We start from the raw sequence: 10,693 nt of genomic DNA, 5'->3' as shown, positions 1-10,693 counted from the left end.
TAGTAAATAGGACCCCCTATTTAGATCTAAGTTTGACTTAACTGTATCAACTCTCTGTCCTTTTGCTGACAGTGTCTTTTATTGTGAAACCATGCTACAATGTATCATATCCTTTAAAAAGGGACCCCACCAACCGATGGCAAAATGCTTGTGTTCTGGAACTGGTAGACCAAATGTCCAAGGCCCCACTTAGGCTTCATACTAGGAATGTAGAGCAGGGGTCTCAAACTGGCAGCCCTCCAGCTGTTGCGAAACTACAAGTCCCATGAGGCATTGCAAGGCTGACAGTTACAAGCATGACTCACACAGGCAGAGGCATGATGGGACTTGTAGTTTTGCAACAGCTGGAGGGCTGCCAGTTTGAAACCCCTGATGTAAAGTATATACTTAGTAATGCCTTATTCACTTATCCTCTGAGAGAAGGTGTTTCTTTGATCACGCACTAGACAGCGGTGTGTCTGATCCTGTTGACCTTCACACTGTTCATCTGTTGTCATGCAGGAGTTCCTTATGTATCCTCTTGGATCAGAAAGATTCAAATAGCTTCATATGAGACCAAAGGTTTCACATGGAATCCACCAGGTCTGTCATAGCCTTCCTCCACCAGGCATACTTTCTAGCCTCTGTGAACATCAAAGATGCCTACTTGCATGTCGCCATCTTTCCACTTTATTAACACTACCACTGTTTTTCAGTAAGTAATCAACATTATCAGTTTGTGCCCTACAATTTGGCCTGCAATGTACACCCTGAATGTTTACCGAGGAATTAACACCCATACTAGCCTTACTCTGCTCCATAGGTACTCCCATTGTAGAATACCTGGACAGTGTCTTATTGAGGGAACAGTCAGCACAAATTCTGACTTACAATATAATCAAGACAGACCTTAAAAAGGTTTGGTTGGATCCTGAGCCTTCATAAATCACCACTGGTACAGACACATTGCTTGGGGTATCTGGATCCCACCCTAGACACAGCTCAAGTTCTTCTTTCCCAAGAAAGCATATAACTCTACAATCCAGCATCCATCCAACTCTGTGGTTCTGCATGTGGGTTCTGGGATTGATGGTAGCCTCTTTTGAAGCAACTCCATTTGCTCAAGACTTCTACAGCAGAGCGATCTGTCGTTGTGGGACACTTCTGTTCAGTCTCTAGACCAAACCGACTCACCTGACACCAAAGACCAGAATGTCCCTGACTTGGTGGCTCAAAAGTCCTACTCTACAGTTGAAAAAATCCTTGCTCCTACTGCCTTGGAAAACCCTAACAATGGATGCCAGCCTGAATGACTGGGCTGGAGTCCTAGACATTTTGTCAGTACAGGGGACTTGGAAGTTGAAGAAATTCCATCTTATGATCTACTTTCTGAATCTCTGAGTGATTTAGTTGTCTCTACAATGCTGGACATTTCCACCTGAGGGTTATCTTTTTTGGATTCAGCAGTGGTGTACCTCAACCATCAGGGAGTAGCCATAAGTCTTGCTGCAGCAAGAGAGGTACAAAGGATTCTAGTTAGGGCAGAACTGCACTTTCCGATCTTATAACCTTATAACATTCCAGACATAGACAATTAGCAGGCAGACTACCTCAGATGGTAGCGCTGGACCTGGGGGAATGATTCATACACCTGGAAGTGTTTCAGGATCTCACCAGTATCACGTTTGAGGGACACTGGATGTTGACCTCTTGGTGTCCAGGTTCAACAACAAACTGGACAGATATTTTTCCAGATGTAGAGATCCTCTGGTGAAAGTAGTGGATGCTTTGGTGGGTCCTTGGGTCAAGTATAGTCTGATTTATGCTTTCTCACCTTTAAAGCTCTGCAGAACTGAAATGGGATGTGGTATTCCAACTTGATCAAACCTCTAGCAAACACCCCGGGGACTCCTCCAGATTAACTGGATCTCTTATCTCAAAGATCGGTTTACCACACTGCTATTTGAATTTTGACCTGATGCTTCATTTGACCTAAGACTCCCATAATACCCTGATGTTTTGGTGGAGGAATGTATGGACATGACATTGGCTGCAGGTCGAGGCAGTCATTTGTTCCTTCCCTGTGCTCAGGCTGCCGACATCTACCTCTGTGCTGGGAGGTGCTGTGTCTGGGCTGTGTCAGCCATCTGCTCTCACTGAATGGAAGGGGTTGTGGGTTGGAGGGGCCTTCCTACTGGCCTCCTATTTAGGAGGGGTGGAAGTGTGGGTGTGAGCTCAAGGTGGATGTGCCCTGAAGAACAGATGTAAATGAACGGGAATTTATTTCAAGTAATTGTTTACAACTTTTGTTATAGATTGAGAAACCTCATTATTCTCCCCCTGCGGTCCCCCACCAGAGATTCTAGGTACAGGCTTGTGGTATTTTTTATGTATTCAATCTTGAAGTATACAACATGTAAGCCTAAAGGCTCTGTTTCTTTAATTATTCATATACAGCAGGTAAAATAAGTATTGAATATGTCACCATTTGTCTAGGTAAATATATTTCTAAAGGTGCTAATGACATGAAATTTTCACAACGTTAGTAACAACGCATGGATTCCATACATACAAAGAACTCAAAACAAATAAGTTAAAAAATTAAGTTATGTGTAATAAAATGGAATGATGCAGGGAAAAAGTATTGAACACATGAAGAAAGGGAGGTGTAAAAAGGCATTGAAAGCCACGACACCAGCTGAAATCTATCAGTAATTAGAAAGAAAATTAATATCAGCTGGTTCAGTCTCAACTAATGGCCTATACAAAGGTGTCTCATTACCTGATGGTATTGGTTACAGAAGGATTTTTAAACTTCTAAATGCTCCAGTGAGCCCTGTTGGGGCCATAATCCGGAAGTGGAAAGAACATATAACACGGCCACGACCAGGTGCTCCTCGTAAGATTTCTGACAGAGGAGTGAAAAGAATTATCAGAACAGTTATCCAACAGCCAAGGACCACTTGTGGAGAGCTTCAGAAAGACCTGGTATTAACAGGTACAATTGGTTTAAAGAAAACAATAAGTAATGCACTCAACCGCCATGGCCTGTATGCACGCTCACCATGCAAGACTCCATCACTGAAGAAAAAGCATGTTGAAGCTCGTTTAAAGTTTTCTGCACAACATTTATACAAGCCTGTGAAATACTGGGAGAATATAGTCTGGCCGGGAGAGACCAAAATTGAACTCTTTGGATGCCCTAATACACACCATGTTTGGAGGTCAAATGGCACTGCACATCACCTCAAAAACACCCCCATACCAACAGTAAAGTTGGGAGATCATCCCAAACACAAAGCCAAGGAAACTCTCAATTGGTTTAGAAGAAAGAAAATAAAGCTGCTAGAATGGCCAATCATCTGACTTGAATCCAATAGAAAATCTGTGGAAAAAACTAAAGATCAGAGTTCATAGAAGAGGTCCACAAAGCTTTCACGATTTGAAGACTGTTTGTGTGGAAGAATGGGCCAAAATCACACCTGAGCAATGCATGCGACTAGTTTCTCCATACAGGAGGTATCTTGAAGCTCTCATTACCAACAAAGGATTTTGTATTAAAGAGGAGTTCCACCCAGGGGGTCCATTAAAAAAAAAAAAAATTAAAAGTCAGCAGCTACAAATACTGAGACTTACCTGTCCCTGGGTCCAGCGATGCGGGGGATCGAAGCCCCGCTCGTCCCCCCCCCTCTGCTCGTCGGCGCCGGCATTTCAACTGTGGGCGCCGGGCTGTGGCTTCACAGCCTGGCACCCACTGCGCATGCGCGAGCGGCGCCGCGCGCCGTGATTGGCCGCTCAATCACCTGGGACCTGTAATGGGTCCCAGATGATTGACAGGAGGGAGTAGAGCCGAGCCCTTCCTGTGCCGAGGGGGAAGTGATGTCACCAGCCCAGGCAAAGGAAGAGGCAGACTACGAGGGACCACCTAGCAACAGGCATTTAGAGGTAAGTAAAAAAAAAAAATATCCAAATGTTTTTTTGTTTTTTTTTTTAGAATTTTTCCGTTTTTTTTGTTTTTTTGGGTGGAACCCCACTTTAAGTACAGTATTAAATACACTTCAGTTAGCGTGTTCAATACTTTTTCCCTGTGTCATTCCATTTTTATTACACATAACTTAATTTCTGAACATATTTGTTTTGGTTTCTTTGTATTTATGGATTGCATGAGTTGTTACCGACATGTGGTGAACATTTCATGTCAATAGCACCTTTAGAAATATATTTACCTAAAAAAAAATGGTGACAAGTTCAATACTTATTTTACCCCTTGTATGAAATGATGTACTGTATATGTTTAATTTGATTATATACTGAGATTTATGTAACATCACACAATGGGGTTGATTTACTAAAACCAGAGAGTGCAAAATCTGGTGTAGTTGAGCATGATAGCCAATCAGCTTCTAATGTCAGATTGTTCAATTAAGCTTAGACAGTAAAACCTGTAAGCTGATTATTTTCTATGCAGAGCTGCACCAGTTTTCCACCCTCCAGTTTTAGTAAATCAACCCCACTATCTCTGTCTTCCCGAAGAAGCTCACTGCGAAATGCGTTGAAGAAAAATACACCACACTTACCCGTGACCTGTTCAAGTAAACTGTGTATATGCATGTGTTTTAACTGATCATTTGAAAATGATTATTTCCTCAATTTGTGAAATAACTATATATATGCAGTAAGCGGTGATGTAAATTTGGGGTGATATCCAGAGGTGTATTGAATTGATTTTTGATACAATATTTTTGCAAATAATGTACACATTTTTATTAAAATTTAACAATAAAATATATTCATTTTAATTGATGGTTTGCTTTATATTGCCACCTTAAAAGTCCCACATAAATATACCCAGTTCTTGATCTAATTTAATAAGGGATATGGTGCTATTTGTTTATCCACCAATCTATTTTACATTGCTTACCTATAAGTCATGCCAGGGCAAAGTAATGTCAAATAATAACTTGTGAGTAATCTCAAGTGGATCACAGATGACTGCTGCTGGTTAGTGGGTTAGGTTTGGGGGTTAGGGATACAGAGTAGCAATTAGGGTCAGGGGTTGTATTTAACCACTTGAGCTCTGGGAGGTTTGACCCCCTTCATGACCAGGGCATGACCAGTAGCGCTGTGCTACTTTCTGGCAACTGACAATTGCGTGGTTATGCAATACTCTACGCAAATTACATTTATAGTATTTTTTTTTACACACATAGAGATTTATTTTGGTGATATTTGATCACCACTGGGCTTATTATTTTTTTGCAATATAAATGAAAAAAACCCCGGAAATATTGAAAAATACCTGATATTTTTTAATTTCTGTCTTAAAACATACCGTATATATTCGAGTATAAGTCGAGTTTTTCAGCACATTTTTTTTTATGCTGAAAGTGCCCCCGTCGACTTATACTCGAGTCAAGCACTTTTCTGCAGCAAAAAATTTCATTTTCCGAACCGACTTTGGGGCCCCGTATCTCAGGGCCACTTGATGCTAGGAACCCCAAATTTGGTGTGCAAACCCAGTGGAACTGGTACCACAACATATCCAGATGGGGTTCCTAGCACTAAGTGGCCCCGAGATACGGGGCCCCAAAATCGGTTTGGAAAATGTCATTCTCTGCTGCAGAAAAGTGCTTGACATTTTATGAACCGATTTTTGGGGCCCTGTATCTCGGGGACACTTGGTGCTAGAAACCCCAGCTTTGGATATTTTATGGTGCTAGTTCCACTGGGTTTGCACACCAAATTTGGGGTTCCTAACGCTAAGTGGCCCCAAGATACAGGGCCTCAAAATTGGTCAACTGTTTCCATCTGCAGCAATGTCATTTCGGGACCCTTTGGGTTCAGAGACCCCAAATTTTGGCTGCAGCTAGGGGGCATCTAGGAACCCTTAACTACCGAGTTTGAAGTTCGGGGGACCTATGGCTGCAAATGGGCACAGTGAGGCTGCAAATGGGCACAGTGAGGCTGCAAATGGGCATTGCTGACCCTCTTTTCCACTTACAGTAGCTGTGCATTTCTCACCCTAGTCTTATACTCGGGTCACTAAGTTTTTCCCATTTTTTTGTGGTAAATTAGGGCCTCGACTTATACTCGGAATGACTTATACTCGAGTATATACGGTATACAATAAAATCAAATTGCGACATAAATTTAGGCCAAAATGTATTCTGCTACATGTCTTTGACAAAAAAAATCCCAATAAGTGTATATTAATTGTCTTGCGTTAAAGTTATAGTGTTCTCTGAACTATGAAAATTGATTAATCCTGATGTACTGACCGCCTATCTCATATCTTGAGGCCCTTAAAATACCAGAACAGTACAGATATCCCCCAATGACCCCTTTTTGGAAAGCGGTCTGAATTATTTAGTAAGAGGCATAGCGAGTCTTTTGAAGTTGCAATTTTTGGCCCACTGGGCGCATTTTGGAGACCACTGTTTTAGCATATAGATCTGTGTTTGTCTCAAGCATGTTTAAAGCCTTTTACTGTTAAATGACTCATTACCTCTGTCAGAAGTCTATTCCAAGCATCAACTACCCTTTCAGTAAAATAATACTTTCTAAGATTTGAACTTTCCTCCAGTTATTTTGAGGTCATGTCCCCATGTTCTTGATTTTGGTTTCATATTGAAAAAACTGCCCTCCTGAGCCTTATTCACCCCCTTGATGTAGTTAAAGGTTTCAATCATGTCTCCCCTTTCCCTTCTTTCCTCCAGACTGTACATATTAAGTTCCTGAAGTCGCTCTTAATACGTTTCATCCCCCAGACCTGTCATTTTTTTTACCCATTTCATAAGGTACATAAGTTCTGAACAGACAGAAAACTGTTTATTACAAGCATGTATGTACATAAAAAAGTTGAAATGCAAGTCATCATCACATACAAAATAGCAGTGGCGGCCCGTCCATAAGGGGCGCAGGGGCCCCGCCCCCCTACCCCATGCGCCCGGCCCCTAATCTACATGCAGGGTGCCGGATGCATGTATTTCAAGGTTTGGTTTTTTTTTTAAGCACATGATTGGAGCCTGAGGCTCTAATTCGCTTAAAAAAAGGATGGGCTCGGGGCGCAGAGTACTGCTCCCCAAGCCCACCCAGTTGTGCGATATTAGCAAAATAATATTCGCTATTGTCTTCCTGATTTTCCTCTTGGCCAATCAAGAAATGGGTCCTGAGACCCGATTGGCCAGGGAATCTTAGGACTTAAGCCTCGTGCACACAATCCGAAAATCTTCCGAAAAATGACGCATTCGAATCGATCGTACGATAATCTTTTTTATCTTAAATATTCTTTATTAACATTTCTTAAAATTTACATACCTTCCATCAGACATGTTATAACAACACCGGGTACATGTAAACAAAATTCACTAGGGATAAAGCTACATACCCCACATCCGTACATACTATATTCCCATAACAACAAGCCTGCTCTAGCCACCAATTGACACTACTTGCCCTATGTTCAGGCAACAGCTTACTGTTTACCCCACCCCTCCCTCCTAACCCCTCCACCCCCTCCCACCCCAACCAGGATCTTAAATTCCTTCAGTTAATCCTTACAACCAATGCTTATGAACCATGGGTTCCACATCTTTTCAAATAATCTTTTTCAAAAAGATAATCGGAACGTTAGTACAGAGCTTTCAAGAGCCGATCAGGACAGTTCATCCGATATTATTCACGGAAATTTTTTTCGTACGATGCCAGATCGTACGATTTTCATTAAATCAGTACACCTATAGTTCGAAAATGCAATACAAATGCATTACAACACATGACATCACTTCCGAATTTTTTTCTCGTACGAGAATTTGTGACTTTAGTAAACTCATCAGATTCGACATGAGATTAGCATGCAAAAACAAACGGACGATCATTCGTCCGATAATCGGATCGTGTGTACTGGGCATTAGTTTGCCCCCCCCCCAAAATACTTAGCACCAGCCGTCACTGCAAAAGAGTATACACTTACAAAAACATAGATGAGAGGGTGAGAGGGACAGACGCCAAACGGTGTCTGTAAATATCAGTGATATTTACTTTACCTGTCAGTGGTCATAAAGTTATGACTGATCAGTTTAAATATAACAGTATAATATTGTGAGGCTGTTATCTAAAATGAATATAAATGCAGTTCTCCATCTTTTCTTGTTCAATATTTTAATTATAACGAAAAGTACAAGAGCATACACTTCATAAAGAGGCTGCACCAAGGAAAAATTAGACAATTATTTGATCAAGTAAGGTACAAAGTTAGTTTACAAAGATATTGTAATTATAGGACACTAGAAAGTACAAAGCCATCACCATATCAGAAATATACTGTAAACCTTTATGGTGTAGTTCTGATTGCAGCTAATTAGGTGTAAATTGCAGAGTAATGCATTAAGAGCGGTTCTCCATCTTTTACCTGGAATTGAACCAAAGTTTCTGGTAAATGTCACAAACCAAATGAGAAACTAAATGTCACATGTCACTGCATTGCTCAGTGCTCACCAGAAACCTCTGACTGTCCCATTTAGCTCCAACGGAATTTATTGTTGTTATATCTGAAATAAATCCCACTTTTTTCAACTGTAATGGATAAAAACATAACAGAATAAAAACTGTATTGTGCATTAATTCTGTAAGGAAAACAAAATGAATATGTTTGGCTACCCTAATCTCACAGGGCTAAGAGAAGTTGCGCCCTCTGCGCCCCATGTAGTCCAAAACATACTTTGATGTGTGTGCCTAGTAAAAGACACACTCAAAGTGATTGTAAGGGTTTGTTTTTTTTGTTTTTTTTAAATAACAATCATACCTCCACTGTACAGCTCGTTTTGCACAAAGTGGCCCCGAACATCCTCTTCTGGGGTCCCCTGGCAGCTCTTGCGGCTCCTCCCCGCATCCGATAACCCCCTCGGGGAAGCACTTCCCCGAGGGGGTTACCTTGCGGGCGCGCTTCCGAGTCCAGCATTTGGCATCCATAGCCGCTGAATGTATGACTCGGCCCCGCCCCCCGGGGCCTGCGTCATTGGATTTGATTAACAGCAGCGGGAGCCAATGGCTGTGCTGCTATCAATCGATCCAATCAAGAGCCGAGAACCCCGGGCAGAGAGACAGCGTGTCCCCGCCGGGTCAAGTTCCAGGGCTCAGGTAAGTAAAACAGCGGGGGCTGGGGAGGCCGGTCACTGACAGGTTGTCAGGAAAGTACTTACCGAGGCCGAAATTCCGAGAGTGGTTCACCCTTGCGACTAAGTGCAGTCCGCCCCCTGGAGGTGGAACAGGAAGTGGAAGGCACAAAGAGGCACAGGCTACCCAGCAGGCAGGAGAAGACTTGTATGGTAGTCCTTGCAGGGATGAGCAGCTGTGCAGAGACTGGCAGATGGGATGGCTTACTGGAGTAAGGTAAACAGAAAGTCCAGAACCAGGCTGAGGGTCAAACACAGAAGATCTGGATATTCAAACACAGGCTGAGGTATGGTGTCTGGGAGACACAAGGCAAGTCTAGGTCACAAGCAGAGGTTCAAGGGCAAGGAGACAGGAGGCAGGTCTGGGTCACAGGCCAAGGGTCAAACACAGGAGACAAGCGGAATCCGTTAAACAGGCCGAGGGTCGGGTCCAGGAGAAGAGCAGAAGAGTCAAGATAAATCCGGGTCATGGCAGGCAATCAGGTATAAGAAACAGGATCAAGGTACAACAGAAAGCTGAAGACGAACCAGAAATTTGTCTGAGCACCAGGGCCACTTTTATAGGCCAGCCTAAGGGTCACGTTGGGCGTGCGCCAGTGCGCATGCGCCGGATTGCCGCGAATAGGTAGGATGCATTAAGGTGAAAAAACAGGAAGGTTTACAACCCCTTTAAAGGGTAACTCCACTTTCGCGGGGGGGGGGGGATAGCAAATAAAAAAATTAAATAATATAGCGTATACAATTGCGACTCAAGTCATACTGTAGTTGAATGTTATTAAAAATTACCTTTCCTTTCCAATCTGCAGCTCTGTAATTTCCTGTAAAATGCAATGCAATACGACAACCTGGAGGTTTTCTGTACACAGAATGTATACAGAACACCCCCAGGAACATAATTTTCTGCTTGTGTGATTGGCTCACTGATTTTCCCAGAAGTCTGCACTAAGATACAAGTCAGATATTGTTATAATATGTTATTTTTGGTGAGATACTCCCAATAGGAAATCACGTCTAAAGGGATGTAGACCCTGCCACTTTCCTTATTAGAGCTCTGCAGGTGCAGCAGATGGTTGATAATTATGAAACCACTCCCATTAGATTCACTTACCACATGGACATAGAAAAACACACAGGGATTTCTTCAAAATAACAAAAGGTAGGAATCTGCAACAAAGCTTGTTAAAATCCTCACACTGTACCTAATAGATCACCCAGAGGGGAAAGTTTTTTTTCTCAACAAAAGTGGAGTTACTCTTTAAATACAAGTTTAGGATATACCATATCCCACGTTTTAAATGCTGCTTTACCATTGCCCCCCAAGTTTAGAGCAGTGGATGCCAGTAGGTGATGTTACTGCTCTATGGAAGTTAGCCCTTTTGTCAGCCCTGTACGACATACAGAGGAGCGCTGCATCAGAAGATATGGAAAAAAGGTGCAAATGGCAGTTACAGGAGTCTGCTGATTGCTGCTACTGTTTTTGAGACCTGTGAGTGGCTAACTGTGGCTGCCTACCTGTACACTTTAATGACAGATTGCCAGCG

The sequence above is a fragment of the Aquarana catesbeiana genome, linkage group LG03 (genome assembly GCF_042186555.1).
Source record: "Aquarana catesbeiana isolate 2022-GZ linkage group LG03, ASM4218655v1, whole genome shotgun sequence".
NCBI lineage: Eukaryota > Metazoa > Chordata > Amphibia > Anura > Ranidae > Aquarana > Aquarana catesbeiana.
The sequence above is the reverse complement of the archived record's forward strand: the minus strand, read 5'-3'. Positions refer to the sequence as shown.